General features: G+C 41.6%; 2 long non-coding RNA genes across 2 annotated transcripts in view; one reads left to right on the top strand and one right to left on the bottom strand.

Annotated features, from left to right (window-relative positions):
* Gm41832 overlaps positions 1-23,341 on the bottom strand; it is an 89,018-nt gene that overhangs the window by 32,223 nt on the left and 33,454 nt on the right. The window lies entirely within an intron of this gene.
* Gm36209 lies at positions 7,200-14,440 on the top strand. The gene is made up of 3 exons (XR_386645.2): positions 7,200-7,345; positions 9,918-9,936; positions 14,429-14,440. It is a non-coding gene; the product is annotated as a predicted gene, 36209 (long non-coding RNA).

The raw sequence follows: 23,341 nt of genomic DNA on the forward strand, positions 1-23,341 counted from the left end.
ACCTATGATTGTGGTTTTGCTCCCAGGAAGAAGAGAAAGATGAAGAAACTATAGAAAGTACTGCTGGGGAACTGACGGGCTCCCCTGACACTGGTACACACACCTTCCTCCTGCCGCAGAGCCTCTGGGTCCCTTGGTCTGCGTGGAACGAGTCTCTGGGTGCAGATGGGCAAGGAGTCTGCGGAAATGACAGACAGATGCACCCAGGAGATTGTGTAGAATCTGAATGTATGTCACAAAGTGAACACGTGTTATATAATACAGAAAATAAAGGGGGTAGGAAGTCACAGCAGGCAAAGTACATTGAAGTTACCTGACACAAAACAAAGGAATGACTACAAAGGGACTTACACGAACCAGGTGAATGTTTACAGTAATGATAAAGCAGTCCTGCCTAGGGTTAGCTAATGACAGTTAAGGATTTCACACCCTAGTCAGAATTTGTGCTACTCCTTTGAGCCTTGTGAAGGCTAGCACCAGGGGGTTCTGCTCTAGCAGACCTTCTCATGAATAATGCAATACCACAACCCCCCTATTTCCTAGGCCTTAGTAAATTCTTGTATCTTGGCTGTACTTTTAAGTATCTGTGTAGACTCTCCGTTTGTCAGAAGAATTCACCAACTTGCTTCTAATATGTAATGAAGCCTGCTATACCTGGCTGTAGAGAAGATCCCTGTCTCAGTGGGATTCCCTAGCTCTTTCATGGTATTCCCTTGTTTGGGTGAGACTGGCTACTGTCCTTAGTAAACACTCTGCAGACCAGCCCCGAGCTGCTGGCTCCGTCTTTTGTAATGCTTAGTTACTGAATAGGTAACTTTCTTACTGCATTCCTACCAGATTCCAAGTTCATCAGCTTCTGGAACATTGGAACACTGGTGGGAGGCTTTAGCTATGTCAGAATTCAATCTTAAAAGACACTTATAATAAAATAATAGCAAAAGAGAGCACATGGATCCATACACTAGACTAACGCGGGGATAGGGTGTGAGTATACGGGTGAATGAGAACGCCAAAGCTCCAGGAGGTGAGTTCCTTTAGAAACTCTTTGCCTCGTGAGTGCTCCCAGGCTTCTCAGCCTGTCAAGCAGACTTCACTGGAGTGTGAGTGGCATCCTCCCACCTTCCCCTTAGTGCCTCTAACCAGGGAGGGGGCTGTAGACCGTGGTCTCATCCACCAAGGGTAGAGATGTAAGATTCCAACCCAGTTTCAGGAAACAGTTATTATCAAAGAGACCCCAAAGCTGAAGGTAGGAGCATGGTTGCCGGAGGACTAACAGATAAAGATCCCAGGAATGTCTAAGGCACACAGGGGACAGACTTATTCTAACACAGGGCAAGGACCAAGGCTGTAAGAAACAAGGTAGGAGGAAGATGAACTAACTGTGTGAGCCACACTGTGGCTGCTTGGCAAGGCTACCTGTGCTGGCTCAGGGTTTAGGTTCTGTTGTCTCAGGCACACACACTCCTCTGTGCGCTGCTCTGTACGCTGAAAAGAGCCCCACCAGTGTGGTTTCCAGCTTTTATAACCATGCTCAATCAAACAGGCCCTGACAGGCAAGCCGAGACACTTTGCCCATTTTTTTGTAGCTGTAACAGAATACCTAACACTGGAAAATTTACAAAGAAAATAGGTTTATTTTGGCTTATGGTTTTAAGATCAGTCAGGTGTGTAAGACTAGGTCCTCATATGTATTTATAACAAGGGGAGGTAGAGGGCTAGGGGAGGGGGAAGCAGAAGGGCACGGAGAAGAGACAGAACATGAGGGGTAGCCTTACTTTATAAAGCCTACCGTCTCATTGACTAAGCCAGTCTGAGAGTGAGAAGTGATCCATTATTTCTGAGGCCCCAGCCTCCATGACCTTCCCATTAGATACCATCTCCCAATACTGCACATTGAAGACTAAAGCTTCAACATGAGTTTTGACATAGACAAAACATGTTTGAACTATGGCATGCCCAGACAGAATAAGGAGAATTAACAAAAGAGCCACCTACAACAGGCTGGGTCAGGTTAAAGGAACCAGGAAGGTCAACACAGGGAGCAGGGTGGGTCCACAGAACACAGTTCTAGAGAGAGACTGTCCAATAGTAACTGGGGGTTAGTAGGAGCCAATGGCCAACCAGAAGAGACCTAGCAATAGGGGGTGTCATGCTTTGAATACGATGTATTTCCCCCAGGTTTATGTGTTTGAACGTCAACTGCCAGCGCTATTATGGAATCTCTAGGAGGTGGAGCCTATCTAAAGAAGGTAGGTCACAGGGGGTTGTTTCTTGGGGATATGGCATCCCTGGATCGTTCCCATCATGCCCCTGCTTCTTCCTGGTCCAGTCTCTATGTGACTTGCAGTTCCCTTACTCTTCCATGAGCAGAGATACTTCCATTGCCATGCCTTCTCTTCCGCAGTGGACTGGACTTTCTGAAACCCTGGGCCACCATCGACCTTTTCTTCCTGCAGTTGCTTCTGTCGAGTCTTTTGTCACAGCTATGAGAAAAACAGCTTAACATAGAGTCTAGGAAATGAAACCCCAACCTTGCTTTCACTGGGTGTTTCCCAAGAGCTCTTGCCCTTAGCTGGAGTCTATGATGTAATGTAGAGCCGGCCTTCCTTCAATGGTTGTATGCACTGATTCAAGCTACAGAGCTACAGCTGGGCTCTCGTGTATCAGGGGATGAAAAGAGGTCTTTGTTGTAATAATCTCAGGTTGCTGGTTATGTTTATGTCGGTGACGCTTACTACCCCCATCCCATGAGCCGAAGCTCAAGAACAGAGCTGGTTGTTGAGGGTATTCTCAAAAACTAGTCTCTCTGGCTAGAGAGCAGTCCTCAGAAGGGAAGAGAGTATTTCTAGAGGGGTGCACAGAGGCAACTCTACACAAAGGTCAGGAGTCCCTGTCTCTTAGCATCTTCTCATCTGTCTGAGGGTCAGGGATGTAGCCTGAGCCAGTTCTGGCAAACATGGTCCCAGATGGCATTTTTCTTAGAGAAAATCCCTAATGCTGCCTCAGTCTTCTTCTAAATTCTCTGCCCAGTGCCTGCTTGCTCATAAAGGCAGAAAAGAAGCTGGTCAGAGCTCTAATAGGAACTGAGTTTGCACATGCCCAGCAATAGAAAACAACTCAACAGCATCTCTAGAGGTTCCTTGTCTCATAATGTCCTTCCAGAGCTTTCCCTTTTATTTTTAAATTATCTTGCTATTATTTTATTATATAATATATATTTATGTTTTCCTTCTCTTCTGACCCTACAGGTCCTTTGTGTGTACACTATATTGTGTCTATATTCCAGTGTAGTGTTTTGTAGCATTTCTGAGTGTGTGAATGAGTGGGTCTCTGTTTCTTGCGCTTCTCTTGAGCTCTTTCCCTTGTTGCTTCGATCCTGACGTGTTAGCTTTTGTTTTCCTTATCATTTTACTTTAATTATCCCTTAGAAGCCTGTTTTTCTAAGAGAGTGGATTCTGATGGGAGGACTAGGGGGGGGGATTGGGAGGAGCAGAGAGAGGGGAACCATAATCAGGATATATTATGTGGGAAAACAATCCACTTTCAAAAAAAAGGGAAAATTGTGCTTTTCTTTTTTTTTTCTGGACATTCATTGTCTTATTTTGCTCAAGAGTCAAATGGGATTATGAGGGAACTAAGCACGCTTTTTAAACAAACATTATATGCACTCATGTAAACACACAGTAAACCAGCAATGGGGCCTCTTAAAATAACTCCGCAGTTTTATGTCAGCCACTTCAGTAGTACATTGTATGTTGTAGGAAAAATCCTGTTCAAACTGTCCATCATATAGCAGGTGAGACTTTCCTTAGCTACCTCAGGCGCTCAGACCAATCCAGTCTGAATAGCAACGTGACCTGCTCAGATGATGATGAGCTCCTTTTCAGACTCAGGCTACCCTCAGCAGCTATGTCTTCCACTCCAAGAGAAGTTGCATCAAGATGGGCCCTCAGCTAAGTCACACTGGACACAATACCTGTCCACCAGGAGGCAGGAGCTTTCCTCATCTGTGCTCCCCACTAAAAGCCTCACTGCAGAGTACCTTCCTGCAAGCTCCTGAATGAGCCTCAGACAATAAAGTTTTCAGTTTAGTTAGTTAGCTAGTTAGTTTGTTCATTTTAAAGACAAGCCAACAAAGCATAAAACCATCTTTCCAACTCTGGAATAAATCTCTTTTCTACAAAACCAGCCACTATTGTGCAACACTAGAAGTAGCTGCCTGATTCATTCCACTTACAAGAGAGGAAAAACTAACCTAACCTGTACAAAATCAGTTCTCAGACTTTCATTGTAGGTGGATGTAATAGTTTGTATCTGCTCAGCCCAGGGAGTAGAATGTGATGGTTTGTATATGCTTGGCCCAGGGAGTGGCACTATTAGAAAGTTGGAGTAGGTGTGTCACTGTGGGTGTGGGTTATAAGACTCTCATCCTAGCTGCCTGGAAGCCAGTATTCTGCCAGTAGCCTTCAGATGAAGATGTAGAACTCTCAGCTCTCTGTACCATGCCTGCCTGGATGTTGCCATGTTCTTGTCTTGATGATAATGGACTGCACCTCTGAACCTGTAAGCCAGCCCTGATTAAACATTGTCCTTTATAAGAGTTGCATTGGTCATGGTATCTGTTCACAGCAGTAAAACCCTAACTAAGACAGTGATTTTGGCATTGCCATTATTACTACCCAACTCCTGGAGTTCCCAGTGACTTCTTCATTTGCTCATATTCTATGGAAGCATTGAAAAGTACATCACTCCTCACTGCGGCCACTGAAGTGTCAGGAAATAGCCTCCAGGGGCAGGTTGGCATCCTGAAACACACTCACTCTGCTTTCCTTTCAATTTCTTTGGATCAGTTTAGGCTACCACAACATCTGGACAGTGAGCCACTTTGACCCATCAAGTCACCTGGGCTCCAGCAGTAACAGCTGGGGCATTAGCTCTTCAACTGTGACTTTTACTGGTACCCAACATGGCCTTCAATCTCACTGGTCTTTACTGGTGAATATGCCCTGTATAGGTCACAGATGGGGAAGAAGACAGAAAACTCACTGAGAGCAGGAACAAACAAAGTAGATGCTACTCCAGCACAGAGCGGCCTGGGGAGCTAATGTATGAGAAGCCTGAGAAGAACATGAGGCTCACACATGTAAAATACCTTTATACCATAGGAGACAGGAGTGTTCTGTTGACCACAGAGAAGGACTGGGAGAGTGAGAGGGCAGGACTTGACTTATGAGGGCAGACTGACTGATGGGTTACACTATCCAAGTAGATACTAGTCCTGAGTGTTGATCTTGTCAGCACTGGAAGCCTGATTGGCTTTTATTATATTGTCCGGTAACTTCATTCATTCATGAGACATATATGAGACACTCATTGTATGCCTAGTACTCTTTTAAAAACTTCATGTAGCAGTGGGTGACACAGACAAAATTGCCAGGGAGCTGAAAATCTAGTAGGGGAGAAAGAGAGACAGAAAAAGGAAACATAACAAACAAACAAATAATGAAATGACATCAGAATGTGTCCATAGGGAAGATGTGAGACAGAGGGAGAACTGGGGAGACAGAGACGTGAAGCAATAGGCTGCCATTTTATGCAAGAAGGCCTCAGAGTTGACAGTTAGCAGGACATAAAGAGTTAGTTATGGATGTATCTGGCTGAAAAGTGTTCCAGGTTGAGGAGGCAGCTGGGCTAAGAGCACAGGCTAGAGAGTGTGTAGCATGCCTGAGAGACAGGAAGGAGTTTGTTCTGAGCAAAGAGAGGTTAGAGTGTTGAAGACAGTACAAAGAGGTAACTGGAATGCGGTAGTTAGAGGTTTAAGGGTCAGTGACAAAACCTGGCTTTTCCTGATTGAACAATGTCGGGCTGCTGTAGGTATTTAAGAAGCTGTTTGGCTTTACCCCAATAGGAGCATGTAGTGGCTGGACGGGAATCAAGGAGAGTGGAAGAGACTAGAGCAGTAATGCTGGTAAGAGGTGATTTTACTTGCACCAGATAAGAGCAGGGGATGGGAAGTGATGGCGTTTTGGACTTACTAGGAAGCTGGTTTGGGAAAGCTACTTAATACTTTCAAACAGTGTTTATAAATTGTCAGGACAGAGACACTACACAGTGCAAACAAAATTAACCCCAAATGAATCAAAAAAGCAAGGGGATCAAGGAAGCAAGGGAAATAAATATTCTTGACCTTGCATCTGGCAATGCTTTCTTGAATATCAACACCAAAACATCTAGCAGAGGAAAAAAGTGGATTTCATCAAAATCAAAACCTTTGTAGAATAAGATACCATTCAGATTAGGAAAAAATAACCCCCGGAAAGCTAGAAAAGTAGGAAAGAATACACAACAGTAAAGATACAGAGAAATTAGAATCTTTGCCAGCCGGATTGTAGAACTGTGTACTGGTGGTGAAAAACAGAATAACAGCTCCCCCAAAATGTTCACCATAGAAATATCACGTGGCAGGCCAGAGAGATCTCAGAGGGACTTGAGTTCTCAGAGCACCCAGGAGGCCCAGCATCACCCCACTCACCACTAACGAACAAAACGGTAGGCTAAAAAGGGGGGAATCACTTATTTAGAAAAAAGAAACACCACCTGATACAGCAGTCTTACTCGTAGATGTCTATGCAAAATTGAAATTAGTACTGAAACAGAAAATCATGTGCCCTCATTCACGGGATCTCCATTCACAATAACCATAGGACAGAAACCACCCCAAGGTTCAACAGACGAGCCGGGAGATAAAATGCGGTGTGGATACACAAACACACACACACATACACACACACACACACACACACACACACACACACACACAAAACAGGTGCTATTCAGCTTTAGAAAATAATACAGTACTGATGCACACTGCAATATGGAATAGCCTAGAAAACAAGGCAAGTGGAACAATCCAGACACAACAGACAACATCATGTGACTGCACATAAGGACTCTCTGGAAACAAGAGGTTTGCAAAAAGAAATATAAGAAGAAATGCAGCAATTCCACTGTGACATGGTTTTATTTGTATTTTTTTTTTTTTTGCCAGTTTTTAGTTTTTACGTCTGAGAGGTCAGGGTAAAGCCTTCACTCAGAGCTTTGGGGCACTTGTATTCCCATTAGGTCCTCCGGAAAGGCTATGCTCTAATAGTGGTCTCTGGAGACTTTCTTCTTGTTTTGTTTTTCTGAATCTGACAGGATGCTCCAAGTTTTCCTCCTTTAACTAACAGTGTGTTGGCAAATTGGGAAGTGTTCTGTGGAGAGGCAAGGGCCTGCGGCAGAGTGGAAATCTGAGAGGAAATGGAGCCTCAAAACACAGGCCTCGTTCAAACTCCTCCTCACGTGTGTGAGTAAGGGAAACTCTGGCCTGGGCTGGGTGTGGGGAGGCTGCAGAGGTGGGTCCCGCAAGAATCCCACTTCCTGGTACTCTTAGCAACAGGAACAGTGCTCCACAGTGTTTTTGTGGGGGTAGAGAGAGGCCCACATTTTGTCAACAGGTTTAAAAGTATGTGTTTCCCCCCAGAATCTCTTCCCAGATTCAGTGAGGTGAATCCTGTAACACAACTGGTCGCACCTTATGTTTCACTAGCACAAAAGGGAGGATAATGTAACGGGAGAGGAAGGAAGCGATGTGAATAAACATGATACCTCTGGATGATAATATAATTAATGGAGCCCATTAATTTTACACAGCAAACATGCAGTAACTTTTTAAAAAAGCACCTCCTAAAACTGGCAGAAAGCATCAATAGAGGCAGCAACGGCAGCAGTCTGAAGCACACCGGACTCGTGTTCATTTCAGTGTCCTCTGAAATTCTGACTGTCCACCTCTGTTAAGATGCCAGGAGATTGTTTATTTTGCAACTTAGTAAGTAGAGAGCAAGAGTCCAGGGACAGCCTTCAAAATACAAACAGCCCCACTGGAGAGCTAAATGGCTGGGGAGTGGAAGTTTCTCTTGATATAATATGCCTACAAATAAATGAAGGGGAGATAATGGCACTGGAATGTCAACATTTTGCAATGTTGAATGAATTAAGGATATAATACCAAGTCTCCAGGACTCTGAACAACAAACACCGTGGGTCCCTCCAGGTGAACGGCGCAGAATCTGTAAAGCAGTCTTCACTTGGAATAGTCAACATGGATTCTGACTGTCTCACAAGTGGCTCGAAAGGCTGTTAAGAAAAGCAAGGAAGTGATTCCTCTACAGCAGTGGTTCTCAGCTGTCCTAATGCCGCTACCCTTTAGGACTGTTCCTTATGTTGTTATGGCCCTCAACCATAAACGTATTTTCTTGCTATTTATAACTGTAACTTTGCTACTGTTATGAATTGCAATGCAAACATCTGCTATGCAGGAAGGCTGCTATGCCTGTGGGTTGAGAACCATTGCTCTGATGGTTAGGACAGTGCCTTTCCTGAGAGCGAAGACAAGCAGAACCTCTGGGCAAGCTGGCTGCGCTCTACTTGAGCAGACAGGTTGGAAGAAAGGTTGCTAGAGCAGGGGGTTTTGATCCGAGGTAAAGTGTGTTCTGAGCATGTGCACAGTCCTAGGCTTGCTTCCTAACACTGAAAACACAAGATGTGCTTTGTAATTAAGGAACACATTTGCTTATCTGCCACAACCTTCTTTAGATTTTGTTTCCATGACATTTTAACGATAAGACAATATAAAATGATCAGTCTGAAGAGGGTTATGGCAAATTCCAGTTTGTAATAATATATATACCCTGGGAAGGCGGGGGTCAAGGCTCAAGTCTAGGAGAAAAGAATGAAGAGGAGGTGGGTGGGGTGGACGGGGTGGACAGGGTGGATGGGGTGGATGGGGCATCGTTCCAGGAGTTACTCCAAGAGGCAAAGTGCAGCCCCAGCCCTTTGCTCGGAAACAGCAGCCATGATGGCCAGCTCAGGCTCTAGGGACCAGAGATTGGAAGGATTCTGAGAATTGTTGAGTTAAAGGAGAATTAATACAGATTACAGTCTGGCCATCCAAAGGTGAAAAAGGCTTTTGATTTCATCAGCAACACACTTCTGCTGTGAAAACAGTCTGGCCATCCTTCAAAAAGTTAAACATTGACCTCACCACCACACTAACTAGTTACTCAATTCCTAAAGAGTTGATAAGAGGCACTCTAACAAATACGTGAGCATCCATTTCACACGCCCAGGGTGGGAATGATCCCAGTGTCCAGAGAGGATGAAAAGAGAATCAGATGGCCTCGTGGATGTTTCCTGGACTTTTTAGTGAGGAAAAAGATGAAGAACACATGTGTACTACAACCTTGAAAACATCGCTCTAGTGGGAAAAAAAAAACAGAATCGAAAGATTACATGTTGCATGAATCCACTTACACACATTACCTAGAGTAGGTAAACCACAGAGGGAGAGGAAGCCCATTTCCAGAGGCTCAGAACGGGTGTGTGACGGCCATGCTTAGTGGCTTAGTGGATTCAGGGATCCTTTTAGGGTGATGTTTTAAGACATTACAGAAGTAGTAATTGTACAATAACATGAATATACTTAGTATCACTGAACAACTGAAGCCAGTAAAAGGGAAATTTTCATGTCTATTGTAATTATTAAACAATTTATGAACTTTGGTTAAAAACTTAAAATTTAATCCTATCCTTTCACTTGTCTAATATCTGCTAGGCACCTCTCCTGTTGTAACCTCTCCACCTCTCCTGTTGTATGACCTCTACACATAAAAGACTAGCAATCTAACCTACAAGGCACTCAGTCAAGTCCAGGGGGTGCATATGAGGAGTGCACATAAATCCAAGACATGAAGTAAGAAGAAGTTAACTTTGTTTCAGTTTTTTTTTTTCAAAGTCACCTTCAGCCTTAGTTCAAGATTTTATTTTAGCAGAGTGGAAGAAACAGGACTTTAACTCAGAAGTCTCTTCTTCTTTTCTAGGGCTGTCTCTGGATTTCTGGTACGTACATGGCGTCAAAATCCTGAGAGATAGATGCATGTGAATGACAAGTGTCAGCACCAGATCCCTTCACAGACATGCAGAAGCCCAACTAGTCGCTGGACCACAAACACTACTGCTGAGACACTAGTGATAGGCAGCTTAGCCCTTCTCGGGCTTCCCACGTCCTAGGCATTGGCTAATTGTTTTGCATATGCTAATTTAATTTATATAGCATACCTTAAAAGTGGTTTTTTACCCCAGTTTTGCAGAGGGAGGAAGCAAGGAGATACAGAAGTTACAGGACATGTATAAGGTCACACAGGCTAGTGAAGACAGAACAGTAATCGGCCTCCTAGAGTCGGCTCCTCCCTCTATGAGTTTTAGCGAATATAGCACATTTACTTTGGATGCCCAGCAAGCCTTCTTTCCCCTTGCATGTGACTCCCCTTTCTAGCCACGTGAGGAGGGAGGGGTCCTTCTTTTTGTTAATTTTTGCTATTTTCTATGAACACTTTCTCTTGTTTTCAGTGGTTGGATTCTTTTTTTTTTTTTTTTTTTTTTTTTTAGAAACCAAAGCAAGAAACAGATTCCTTAGCGTTTTTTTTATGGCGGGGGTGGGGGTGAGGTGGGGGGTGGGAGAAGTGAGAAGACGAGAAACATGAATGGAGATAAAGAAGTTACATGAAAAAAGTTACATCTTGCTTCAGTTGGTTACCATCTACAACTTGGTTACAACCGTTAACAAAAGTTACAACTTGACTAAAGCTAGATTTTGGATCTGAAACAGCGCCAAGGGTTTTTGTGTTAAAGGACTAACCCCTGAATGCTTCCGTGCAGAGAGGTGACTATGTCATGGGGCTCTAACCTTCTCAGAGGGCAAATCTGATGATGCATTCATAATTGAGCAGTCTGTTGGGCAGTGACAGAAACTGAGCTGGCTAAGAACCTGTTGGAGCAAGAAAGCCATGCCCTGGGTGTGTCATGTTCCGTCTGTCTCTCTCCTCTCTCTTTCCCTTTTGGCTGCCCTCAGGTGAGCAGCTCTGTTCTCTACCATGGTGTCTGCCATGATGGTCTGCTTTCCCGTAGACCCATAAAAAAATGAAATATGCACTGAAAACTCAGAGCCTGTGAGCCAGAATCCATCTGTCTCTCTTTAAGTTGTTTTCTCTGGTGTTCCGTCACACAGGGATGGAAAGCTGACAGATGAAGCCACCATGCCTGCTGTATTTCTGAGTAGCCCCCTCTGATGTCTTGTGAGTGGTCCCAACTAACCACCAGCAGTGCTTTATTCTTTTGTCTGGGACCTTTTACTCTCTGGTCTGTTGACTGTCACCATTAGCATTAATGTCACTTTCACCATCCTTCCTCTCTGTCACAGCACTGAAGTGGGAAAATTGTGTTTATAAAATCCAGAGGAAAAGCAAGAAGACCTTAATTCCAACCCCCAAGTCTATGTAAAAACACAGGCATGGCACACCTGTCACTCTAGTGATGGACAGGCAAGCCAGACTTGCTGTCAGGCTAGGATAGACAATCTGTGAGATCCAGGGAAAGTGGAATCTGTTTCTTTAAATCTATTGTCTTTAAAGCATAATAATTAGCCAGGCGTGGTGGCGCACACCTTTAATCCCAGCACTTGGGTTGGCAGAGGCAGGTGGATTTCTGAGTTCGAGGCCAGCCTGGTCTACCAAGTGAGTTCCAGGACAGCTAGGGCTACACAGAGAAACCCTGTCTCAAAAAAACAAAACAAAAAAAAAAGCCTAATAATTGCCTACACAACAGAAGTGTCTTTGTCTAGGCCTCCAAGCCAAGGCCTCCAATTCTACTCTGTTCTTTCTTGTTCCCTTGCATTCATTAGATCATGGGGGATCTCAACTACGGGAGGATGTGACAATGGAACAGAGGCATTCTTCCCTGCCAGGGCTATCCTACATCAGCCAGTAGCCACTATAGATGTGTTGCACCTGTGACAAGTACTACAAGACTCGGGCAGAACCTCTCCACTGCCCTAAAGACTTGAAGTTGATGCTTGTGAAGTTCCTAAGTTTGGGGATGGTTTCTTACATGACATTATTTGGGCAACGAGGGAGTGCCCAGCTAATGTTTGAATGTTGTCTCCCAGCATCTGTATTAAGCTGAATCCCCACATCTGCATTTAATGGTATTTCGAGGAGGGAGCTTGAGGTGCAGAAGATAATCTTTCTCTTTTGAACTGTGCTGTGCTTTGGGTCATAACCCCCCAAGGGTCCAGTGTAGCTGAAGGCTTGGTCCCTGGGTAGGGATGTTGGAAGCAGGACTCAGTGGAAAGTGTTGAAGTCACCTGAAAACATAAAGACTGTCTTCTGGGAGCTTTTCTGCAGCTCTTATGTGGCCCTTTGGAAGTTCCTGCATGCCACTATAATAGGAGAAAGCCAGACTCCTGCTTTCTGCTCCTGGCTCAAGATATAGCCACTTGCTTGTCCTCACATCATGGCACAAACCATCACGAGACATAGCTAAAACGTACGATGATGCAAGGCCATCTCCCAAACCTGTGAGCTAAGGAAGCCTATTATTCATAACTAGCTTTGTCTGGTGTTTCACTGAAGTAACAAAAAAGTGACTAATGCAATGAATTGCTTCCCTTGTGGATGGCAGGGTTATTATAGGAATGACAAGCTTTCTCTCTCTTGAATGCGGTCTCACTAGGCAATGTTTTGGAGCAACAGGAAGGACCTCACCAGAGGTCAAACTTCACCAGAGGTCAAACAGATGCTGGTATCAAGACCTTGGACATCTGCAGAACTGTGAAATAAACAAACCTCTGCTGCAATCTGCTTCTAAGAGGCGCTTTTGTAAAAAGTGTATGCGATAAAATGAAAATCTGAAACCACCCAATCTTGAGTTATTCTCTCTCTCTCTCTCTTGAGTTATTCTCTCTCTCTCTCTCTCTCTCTCTCTCTCTCTCTCTCTCTCTCTCTCTCTTCCTTTCTTTCTTTCAGACAGGGTCTCACCATGTAGCTCAGGCTGGCCTTGAACTCATGGAGATCTGACCTCCCCTGCCTACTGTGCCATTATATCTGGCTGAATTATTTTTTATAACAATAGAAAACACATAAGATATTCTCCTATCGGTTCCAGTAGCTGGCCAACACAAAACAGACTCGATGTTTGTGTGTCCATATATGTACTTTTCATTTTCTTTTGATATTTTTTGCTTACTGTTTTAAAATTTAGATTATTTTGATTTTCATTTTGGGTTTGTTGTTGTTGTTTTAAAGAGAAAGAAAGAGAGCACACACATGAATACTTTAGCATGAAGATGAGTAGGTTGAGAGCTAGGGAGGATCTGGAAAGATTTGGGGGATGGGAAAGAAAATGATCTAAATAATATATGTTTATTATATACCAAATACATATAATATATGATGTATATATATATATAATATGCATACAACACATTATACATATAACATAGACTATATAATTATAATTACATTATAAATAAATAATTATACTATATATTTGTATATTTTATAATATATGTTTATGTTATATATATATATTATACATATATATATATATATATATATATTGGGTTACATTGCTGAACCCAAGTTCAGCTGTTCACTGTTGAGAAGCCAATATCCAAAGAAAATTATTATCTACTATAAACATTATTATTTAAATGTTGTATAAAAATGATAAATTAAATCATTAATAATATATTATATGCCCAAATACTCTTTGTATTTTGGAAAGTCCTGTGTGTTTTGCATTTTATCTGCATAAATTCCAACTACACTAGGACCCTGGCACACATCCCTGAGGGACTTAGGGACACTTCCCTTAGAACAAAAGTGTAAGATGCAGTGCTGGGGACATTTTTGTGAAGCAGTGCAGAGCAGAGCCGTGGGAACTCATCTGAACATTGTAAAGCTCTTCCAGCCTCCCCCTAAACCCTTGGGACTAATTCACCTCTGCTCTTTCTCTCTTTTGTAACAAAAAGGTACCCATGAGTTGGAGCAAGGACAGCGTTGTGGGTGCTAGAAGCTTAGACCTTAGCTTGAATAAAAAGAGTACAGCAGTGTGGAGGTTAATATGCCTAGTGTTTTGTTTTTCACCAACAAGTCAGGAATTCTTCAAGAAGTCAAACTAGGGCCAGTGAGAAGACTCAGTGGGTAAAGTCACTCACTCAGCAAACCCTGAGATCCCCGTATGGAAGTGGGGAACTGACTCCCAAGTTGTCCTCTGACCTCCATAGAGATGTCATGGCATGTGTGTGCACACACTTGAAGGGAAATGTCAGGAAAAAGAAGATATCCAGAATACATTAGATAAATTATTGAATGAATTGGGAGGGACTATTGAGAAATATAAATCAATATTTATGGAATATATATAAAGGGTATGTAGAAGGGAGAGTCTGGATGCCAAAGAGCAGAGTGTGGGACTGGATCACAGAGACATCTGAGATGTTCAGGGAAAAGGAGCAGACATTAAGTCAATTCAAGATTTACTTCTTTACCAGGTACTGTTAGATGCCAGGGAATCTGGAGTAATAAGGTAGGAGCTGGACTACTCTGAGGTCAGAGGTGAGTATATATCACATAGCTCATAATATATAAAATATGTAACATATTATACCTTATATATTTATATATACAATTATATGTTAGATATTATTATATGCATCTATAAAATATATACTATACTACATAATATAATATACATTATATAATATACAATATTATATGCATGTATATAATATATTGTATAATATAGAATATACATACAATTTATATCATATACAAAATACATATATGATACATATAATATATAATAAGTTATATGTAAATTATATAACCTATAACAGACTATATAACTATAATTATAAATAAATAAATATACATAGTATAATGTGCTATATAGTATATACTATATATGTATGTGTGTGTGTGTGTGTGTGTATATATATATATATATATATATATGTATATGTGTGTGTGTGTGTGTGTGTGTGTGTGTGTGTGTGTGTAATTTCGATTATATTTCTGAACTCCAACTGAACTCAAGTCCACCTGTTCTCTGCTGAGAAGTTAATATCCAAAGAAAATTTATTATATATTATGCATTATATATTACATCTTACATATTATATTGCATGTTACATATTATACATTGTATATTATTATATATTATATCATGTCATATATAATATATAGTACATTATATATTACATTGAATAATATTTTAAATGTTATATTAATTTTATAATAGATAATATATTCTAATTACATGTAATTTTGTAAAATATAATATAAAATATATTATATGTAAGATATATTATACCATATTTATATATAAAATATATCACATATAAGATATATTAGATTATATATACACATACACACTACTAATTACCTGCTCTGGATATCACATAAAGATAGCTTTATTGTACTTAGGTTTAGCAGATTGGACACAGCATTCTCTCTTTTACGAATCGCGTAGGAGCTTTATCCTAATGATGGTTAACACTACCCCAGCAGGAACTGTTGCCAGTTTCCATTCCAAATGTTGCGTTGTTTTCATTTTGTTCATTTTGTTCTTGGCCACTGACAATGTTTTCTTTGGTCTGAACCTGTTCCTCCAAAAGAAGTAATTGTTGGTGACAGCTTCCTGTACTCTTAATGAACCCACGTCCAGCTGTTCACTGCTGAAAGCCGATACCCAAAGAGAGAGTTAAGAAGGAAATCAAGTTTTGACATTTCTATTTTATTTTTAATTATGTTTCTGTGTCTGTGTGTAGTTGTGTATATGTAAGTGCAGGTGCCTGTGTAGGCTAGAGGGGTCGGATTCCCTGGATCCTAAGTGACAGGTGGTTTTGAATTACCTAATGTGGGTGCTGGGAATTGAACTTGCATCCTCTGGAAGAGCAAGCAATACTCTTAACGGCTGAGCCATCTCTTCAGCTCAGAAATTGAGTTTTATTCAAGAGCTGGCACTAACATCAGAAACTGATCTTAGGGAACCTAAGAATGCAAAGATGAGGTTTATATGGAGGAAAAGGAGTTGGGGTAGCAGGCATGAGATTACAGGCCACAGCCCATGAATGCAGGCTTGAAGCCATCTGCCTCGTGGGACATTTTATTTACTCTCCTAGAACATCTTTTAAGGATTTATCTTTATTTTTTAATTATGTGTGTGTGTGTGTGTGTGTGTAGCTATGAGTGCAGGTGCTGGAGGAGTCCAGAGGAGGACCTCAGATCATCTGAGACTGGAGTTCAGTCAGCTGTGAGCTGCCCAACATGGATACTGGGATCCAAACTCCAGATGGATGCAAAGGGAGCAACTCTTAAAAAAAAAAAGATTTATTTATTTATTTTATATATATGAGTACAGATACACCAGAAGAGGTCATGAGATCCCAATACAGAGAGTTGTGAGCTACCATCTGGTTGCTGGGAATTGAACTCAGGACCTCTGGAAGAGCAGTCGGTGCTCTTATCTGCTGAGTCATCTCTCCAGCCCTCAGCAAGCACTCTTAACTTCTGCCTGCCTATCTATCTAGTCTTGCCTAGTATATCTTTGTGTCAATAATTACTTTTCATCTCCTGGTCTAGTATCTGGGATTTTTTTAAAAAGCAAATACATAATTTTCCTGGAAGTCAAATATCATTGTGTATTTAATTAAATGATATGATTAGTGAGTCCTTGGTCCCATTCTAACGTCTGAATATGCTGCATGTAGTACGTTTTATAAACCTAAAGTCACAGTTCAGTAAGTTGTATGGCTTATTTCTCTTTTGGAGACAAATACCCAACCCTGCCATTTAAGATACAGATCAGGGTTGGACAGTGTGCGTAATGTACCTTTGTTCAGGGAAAATCTTTTAACCCTTTTGGCAGTTTCGGATGGAAATATCATCCCTAAAACTAAAGGAGAATGAATAATGTATTGTTCAGCTCTGCTACTCCACATTAGTAACACTTAAAATCAAGAAGAGGCAAACGAAGCTGGAGGCTTCCCCCAGCTTCAGTATAAACGATGATAATCAATGCGCAATTATAGGTGGGCAGCAATTGCAGGATTCTGGTTAACCACAACCACCATCAAAAATAATGTTTCATCTAGAATTGTTCCTTCTACCTCTGGCTAAAACTATATCATATTCCTCCACAGAGGTGGGTACAGTGGCTTTTCCATTGGGCCGAAGCTGTACTCTGTCTGTCTGTCTGTCTGTCTGTCTATCTATCTATCTATCTATCTATCTATCTATCTATCTATCTATCTATCTATCTATCAAGAGAATCAGCTGCCTTGCCAGACACATAACCCCACTCACACATGTAATTAAAGACAATAAAAACTAAATCTTTTTAAATTATTATTCTACAAAATCAAAGAAGTCGTTACTGCTTTTTGATCTGAGCACTGGTATTGTGAATTTGGGATGCTATGACTCATGACTCACACAGTAAGCCAAGAGGGGGAAACCTACAAGTGTTGAGCTTTAAGAAACTGGCTTGAATGATTCAGAATGAGTGGTAAGACTGAGTGAGTAATTGGTAGGAGTCATTGAGGCCCTTTATCATTTCACTTGATTCCTGGAACAATCTTGTGGGGTAGGTCGTTACTGTCATACTCACTACCCAAGTGGTCCTACCAAGGCATAGTAACTCAACCCATTATCTGCAACAAATCACCAAGGACAGCCAGTTTATCTTGAAGTAGAGCTGACTTTTGAATTCTGGGGGGTATACTATATTCACTTTTTAACTCCTGGTGTTGGTAGGAATTGACAAACTTCAATGGAGAAACTACAGAAGAAAGCTGGGGGCTTGAATTGCCCCTGATGCCTAAAGTTGACTCTGTCTTCTAATGTCCCTTGGCCCTTTCCATCTGACTGCTCCATCACAGTAAACATTAGCTTTTGGTGCTGCCCCTCTGTCCCTAGACTTGGATAAGCTGATTTAGAAACATCTGTCCATTTCACTTGGTCCCATGGTTCTCACCTGTGGTGAGACAGTACCTCATGGCAGCCAGAAAGCAGAAAGCAGAAAGCTAATGCCTGCCTGGAGTAGGTTTCTTCTGTGCTCTTAGGTTACTGGGTGAGGCTACCCACAATCAGGCTGGGCCTTTCCTCCTCAGACTATCCTTTCTGGAAATGCCCTCAAGAACCCATCAAAGTGTGTTTTACCAATCCCTCAGGCATGTCTCAATCCAATCAAACTGACAGTCAAGACCCATGGCATCAAAATACCGATGAGTGGACTGGACGTTTATCGAGTTTTTTGTGTTACTCCACAAATTAATTTAATTAATGAAACAGATTACAAGAAACAACTTAATAGGGAAATGTTTTATTTCAATTTCAGCTCAAAGTTAGATCAATCTATTGGTTTGGGCCTGAGGTGAGGAGGAATATGTTGGTGGACCATGTGATTGAGGGGCAACCAGGAAACCAGGACAACCAGGAAAAAGAGATAGAGACAGGAAGGGATCAGGGAAACCATATACACTTCACAGGAACACTCTGGTGACCTGCTTTCTCTAAGCAGGCCCCAATTCCCATGTTTTCAGCATTTCCCAAAGTAACACAAATTGGCTGGGGACTTATGAGTCCAAACGATGTTGATGTTTCTAGTGCTTTCGATGGAAAAGTTCAATTCAAAGGCTCTTGAATTTGCAACCTAAAGGAACTCGAAACTCACTAAGAGGATGGAAAATGGTTTGTGAAGAGGTGTGGAGTCACAGTTTAGAACATGAGGTTCTACAGTGTTATTTCACAGTAGGGCAACTGTAGACAACAATTATGTTCTCTGTTACCCTGAAGAGATAGAAGAAAGAATTTTTAAAAGTTTTTTTTTTTGTTGTTGTTCTTTTGTTTTTTTTTCTATTAAAAAAAATTAATGGGACTGTGGAGATGGCCAGTGCTGCTCATTCTTAGGTAGGTCAATCTTCATTCACTCAGTCCTTTCTGGCAACATCCCCACAGACACACCCACTTCACTAATCTCTGAGGCAGATGCCGATTCACTCAAGCTGAGAGTCCAGAAGAACTGGCACAGAAATCAATTACAACTTTAAAAAAAAGAATCGAAAACTCTTAGCGCATGTATCACTGGATTAAAGTTAAGTGACGGCAGTTTGAGCCTTCTCTGGAAGACACTCGTTGAAAAAGTGAATTCCGGTCACCGTGATGATCCTGTGACATTTCAGAACTGAAGCTCTGATGGTGCCATTTACACTTCTGTTACAACCGTGACTCAGCACCAAGAAAAGCGTGTAGGAACATGGATTGCAGTGGAGTTTCACTACAGAATTACTGCATCCTAGGAAAAATGTTCTGGAAACCTCCAGTGGGTATTCATTCACTCGTTGATTGAGAAAGACTTCGTTCACATTTGTCACTTCTGGACCAAGGTAAGCAGTCAAGGAACTAAGGATGCAGTTACAGCCCTGTCTTTAATACTATATATATTTATATGTATTCATTTTTGCTAGTAAGATCTTTGAAGCAAAAAATTTCTGACTATAGTTTTGTTCAAAATGTAGAATTTAAAAATAAAGCAAAAACAAACAAACAAACAAACAAACAAACAAAAAAACCCCAAACAAACGTACTTTTTAAGTACACCCCGTGCAAGATATACCTATACATGTATTCACAAGCATGAACACACACAGAATTTCATATTAATTAATTACTGTCTTAGCGCCAGGCATAGAGCTCTGAATCTGCAATCATAGAACTTGAGATGTTACCACACAAGGATCATAAATTCAAGATCAGAGTGGGCTACAAAGTGAATTTGAGTTGAGGTTAGCCCAAGCTACATAGATGCTGAACATCACAAAAACAAATTATTAGCTCCCTTTGTCATTCAACTTAAATTTACACTAACCAAACTTTGAAGGACACTTTTCATTCTGTGTTATGGGTATATTATAATTAGTTTATCCAATTCTCTAATAGTAAGACTTCTGACCTTTCACAACTCTTTATTTATTATCATCAGTAATATTCTATGTATATTATTGTATAAATACTTTACATCCTTATATAATTTCTTCCTTGGGATACTTTTCATTCAGGCAGAATTGCCAGATCAACAATGCCAAATATAGAGAATAAAATTTTGTACATATCTTCAAAATAGTTTTAAAGAAATTTATCTTTATTTTCTATGTATAAGTGTTTTGCCTGAATGTATGTGTGTGCTTAGTGCCTGCAGAAGTCAGAGAAGGCATGGAGCCCATTGGAGTTAGAGTTTCAAATGGTTGTGAGTTAACATGTGGATGCTAGGAATTGAACCTGGGTCCCCAAAAGGACAGTCAAGGCTCTTAGCTGCTGAGCTATCTCTCCAGCCCCATTAAAAAAAAATTAAAGATTTAGTTATGTATCCATGTGTATACATTTGTGTGTGTGTGTGTGTGTGTGTGTGTGTGTGTTGGTGCCCATGGAGGCCAGAACAAAGTGTTAAAAACCCTTGGAGCTGGAGTTACAGTTGTGAGTTGCCTGATCAGGGTGCCAGGAACCAAACTCAGGACTTCTGCACAAACAACAATCACTCCTAACTGCTGAACTCCACCCCCAACACGTACATTTCTTGAAGGCATTTCATGTCAATTTCTATGTGTGATAGACATTTAAATACACTACATGCTTTTAAAAACTAATTAAAAGAACATAGTACTAAATTCTACCCTCACCCTCAAGGATGTTCTATGAAAGCATCCTTAAAATCTCCATTCAGGAGTCCATAAGATGGCAGTTGCTGTGAACTTTGACAACTGGAGTCTGAGCCCAGGATCTACACTGTTGAAGCAGAAGATAGTCTCCTGCAAGATGTCCTCTGACTTCTACATGTGAAGCAGTGTACACACATCTAGAAAATAAAACTTAAAGATTTTTAAAAGTAAAATAAAGTATCTGAATACTAAAAGATTTTTGTTGGGGGACTGAGTCTTAAACGAGACGGGGTTTCACTGTGTGACTCTGGGTGTCCTGGAACTCACTCTATGCCAGGCTGGCCTCAAACTCACATGAACTGCCTGCCTTGCCTCCCAGAGATCCTCATGTCTCTGCCTTTGCCTTGCGCATGCTGGGATGAAAGGCACGCACCACAAAAGACTGGCTTCTATCATTCTTTCTTTTTCCTATTTCCCATATTAAAAAGAGATCTATCACTGCTTTCTGGGAGTGGTTGTCTTTTTGTGATCTTTAGAGAAATCATTTTCAAGGCCTATTTATGACCTCATTATTTTTGAAATTGGAGGTTTTTAAAAGTTCTGTTCTGAGCTAGATAAGCTCAGGGCTAGTCTGCAAAGTGATTACTTGGGACAATAGCTGAGTCTCACCCAAACATGGGAATACACAATGGCCTTGCATATAGGTGGGTTAACCATGAAAGTTAGTGGAAGGGAATTCCCCTGGGACAGGTTTCTTCACTAGGCCCAAAAGAATAGCATAGTCAGGTATCTACTAAGAGCCCCTGGTGGTGGGGTTAACAGTAGACTAGCATTGCATCAGAGCATTCACCTGGCTCCATTTTAAGTGGTAAACGAGGTCTGGTCCCTGCCATCTTTTGATATATACATTCCTTTTGTTTTGTGTCACTGTAACTTGGCGGATGTGCCCGCCTGGCTTTTCTTGTTTTTCTTCTGTATAAAAAAGTCCGGTGTTCATTTGGACATTAAATTCAGAACAACAACAACCAAAAAGTTCTGTTCTAATAAGAATACAGCTGGCTCAAGAGGGTGAAAGCGAGTGACTCTCTGCAAATTAGCTGTCCATACTGTTGGGCGAGGAAGGAATTTATTAAAACAACAAACAAACAAACACAAACAACAGAAAGAAAAGGAAAGCCGAAAGAAGAGGAAAGCCAAGAGAAAAACAAAAGATTTGAGTGAGAAGAAAGGCTCTTGGTTGTAGAAAAGTCTCAAGAAAGAATTTCCTTCCAGTATGATGAGCCACACGTACTCTTTGCCAGGAGGACAGATTCGAAGCCTAGGGAGGAACAGTGAGATCACTCTGCTAGGAGCTCCAGCAGCTGCTAAGGGAGGGGACTGCTCCAAAACCTCCAGGGTGGTCATGCTGCCGGTCATGACACTTTAGACAAACCACAGAAGGATCTAGAGTTGAAGCATTTTATGACAAATTGAGAGAAACCTTTATATTCAGTCCTGAGGAGAGAAACCAATTATGCCCAACAGTTACAGTGTGTTTTTTGAGTTCTAAGCCGCAAGCATCCCGTGAAATGGGCCTCATGACCATTTTGGCTTTATGTGCAGGGGGATGAAGGAACAGGTATCTACCTCACACAGAGTCATGCTGTATGGAGGTGGCTGAGGTGAGCTTCAGAGTCTATCTTTGATCATCAAGCTTATTTCCCTGAATAAGGACTAGATAGATTAGGGTTGGTTTTAAGTGGGGATAAGAAGGCTACATTATTAAAAGGCAAATGTTGAGACATTGGGTTTGGTACCATAAGAGCATACTTTCTAAACCAAAACATCTGGTTTTGAAATCACCCCTTGGCTGCTCATGATCCACAGCGTGAGGCCAGTTCATTTTCTCTGTCTTTTCTCTTCTCCCTTCCCTCAGCGTTGACTTTAGATAGTGCCACTAGAACCAACCACAAAAGATTCAAATGCGCAGAGTCAGTCATTTTTTTCTTAAAGTAATGTGAATTAAGGCAGGGCTGGTTTCCTGAACTGTATAGAGACTCCTAGAGGAAAATAATTTTCGGCTCAAAACTCACCTTGCCTTCTGAGTCAACCCTCTGTGGGAACTCGCCTTAACTCGTTTAAGAGCAAACAGAAGCAGCTTCCTTTCTAGGCAGTGGTGTGATTAGCAGGTCGTGTGGTGGAAATGGTCCCGCCATCCAGGTCTAAAAGGGCACTTGCAGAGGGTGTGGTGGTACACACCAGAAATTTCAGCCCATGAAAGCCTGAGCCAGGGGGCTAGCCTGGGGTCTCAAAACAAAAGGACTGCAGCTAGAGTCTCTCTCTCTCTCTCTCTCTCTCTCTCTCTCTCTCTCTCTCTCTCTCTTTCTCTCTCTCTCTTTGCTCAAAATATGTTCCTTGGAAAGAAATTATTATTACAAAAAGCAATGCAATTTACCAGGGAAAAGGCTACACAGATCTCAGGCAAATCAAAGTCAGGCAGAAGGTATGGCACAGAATCCAGAGCTCTCTGGCTGTGCCAGGGAAAGGGTGGCACCGGCTCTTTTCTACCCTCTGGCTGTCCTGACTTTGCTTTTTTTTTTTTCTCCATAGATAATCAACCTGTGTGTTGGGAGACAGCTTAAAAGAAGAGGGGGAGGAGGGAGAAAGAAAGAGGGGGGAGAAAGAAAGAAAGAAAGAAAGAAAGAAAGAAAGAAAGAGAGAGAGAAAGAGAGAAAGAAAGAAAGAAAGAGAAGAAGAAGAAGAAGAAGA

The sequence above is a fragment of the Mus musculus genome, chromosome 19, assembly GCF_000001635.26.
Source record: "Mus musculus strain C57BL/6J chromosome 19, GRCm38.p6 C57BL/6J".
Classification (NCBI taxonomy): domain Eukaryota; kingdom Metazoa; phylum Chordata; class Mammalia; order Rodentia; family Muridae; genus Mus; species Mus musculus.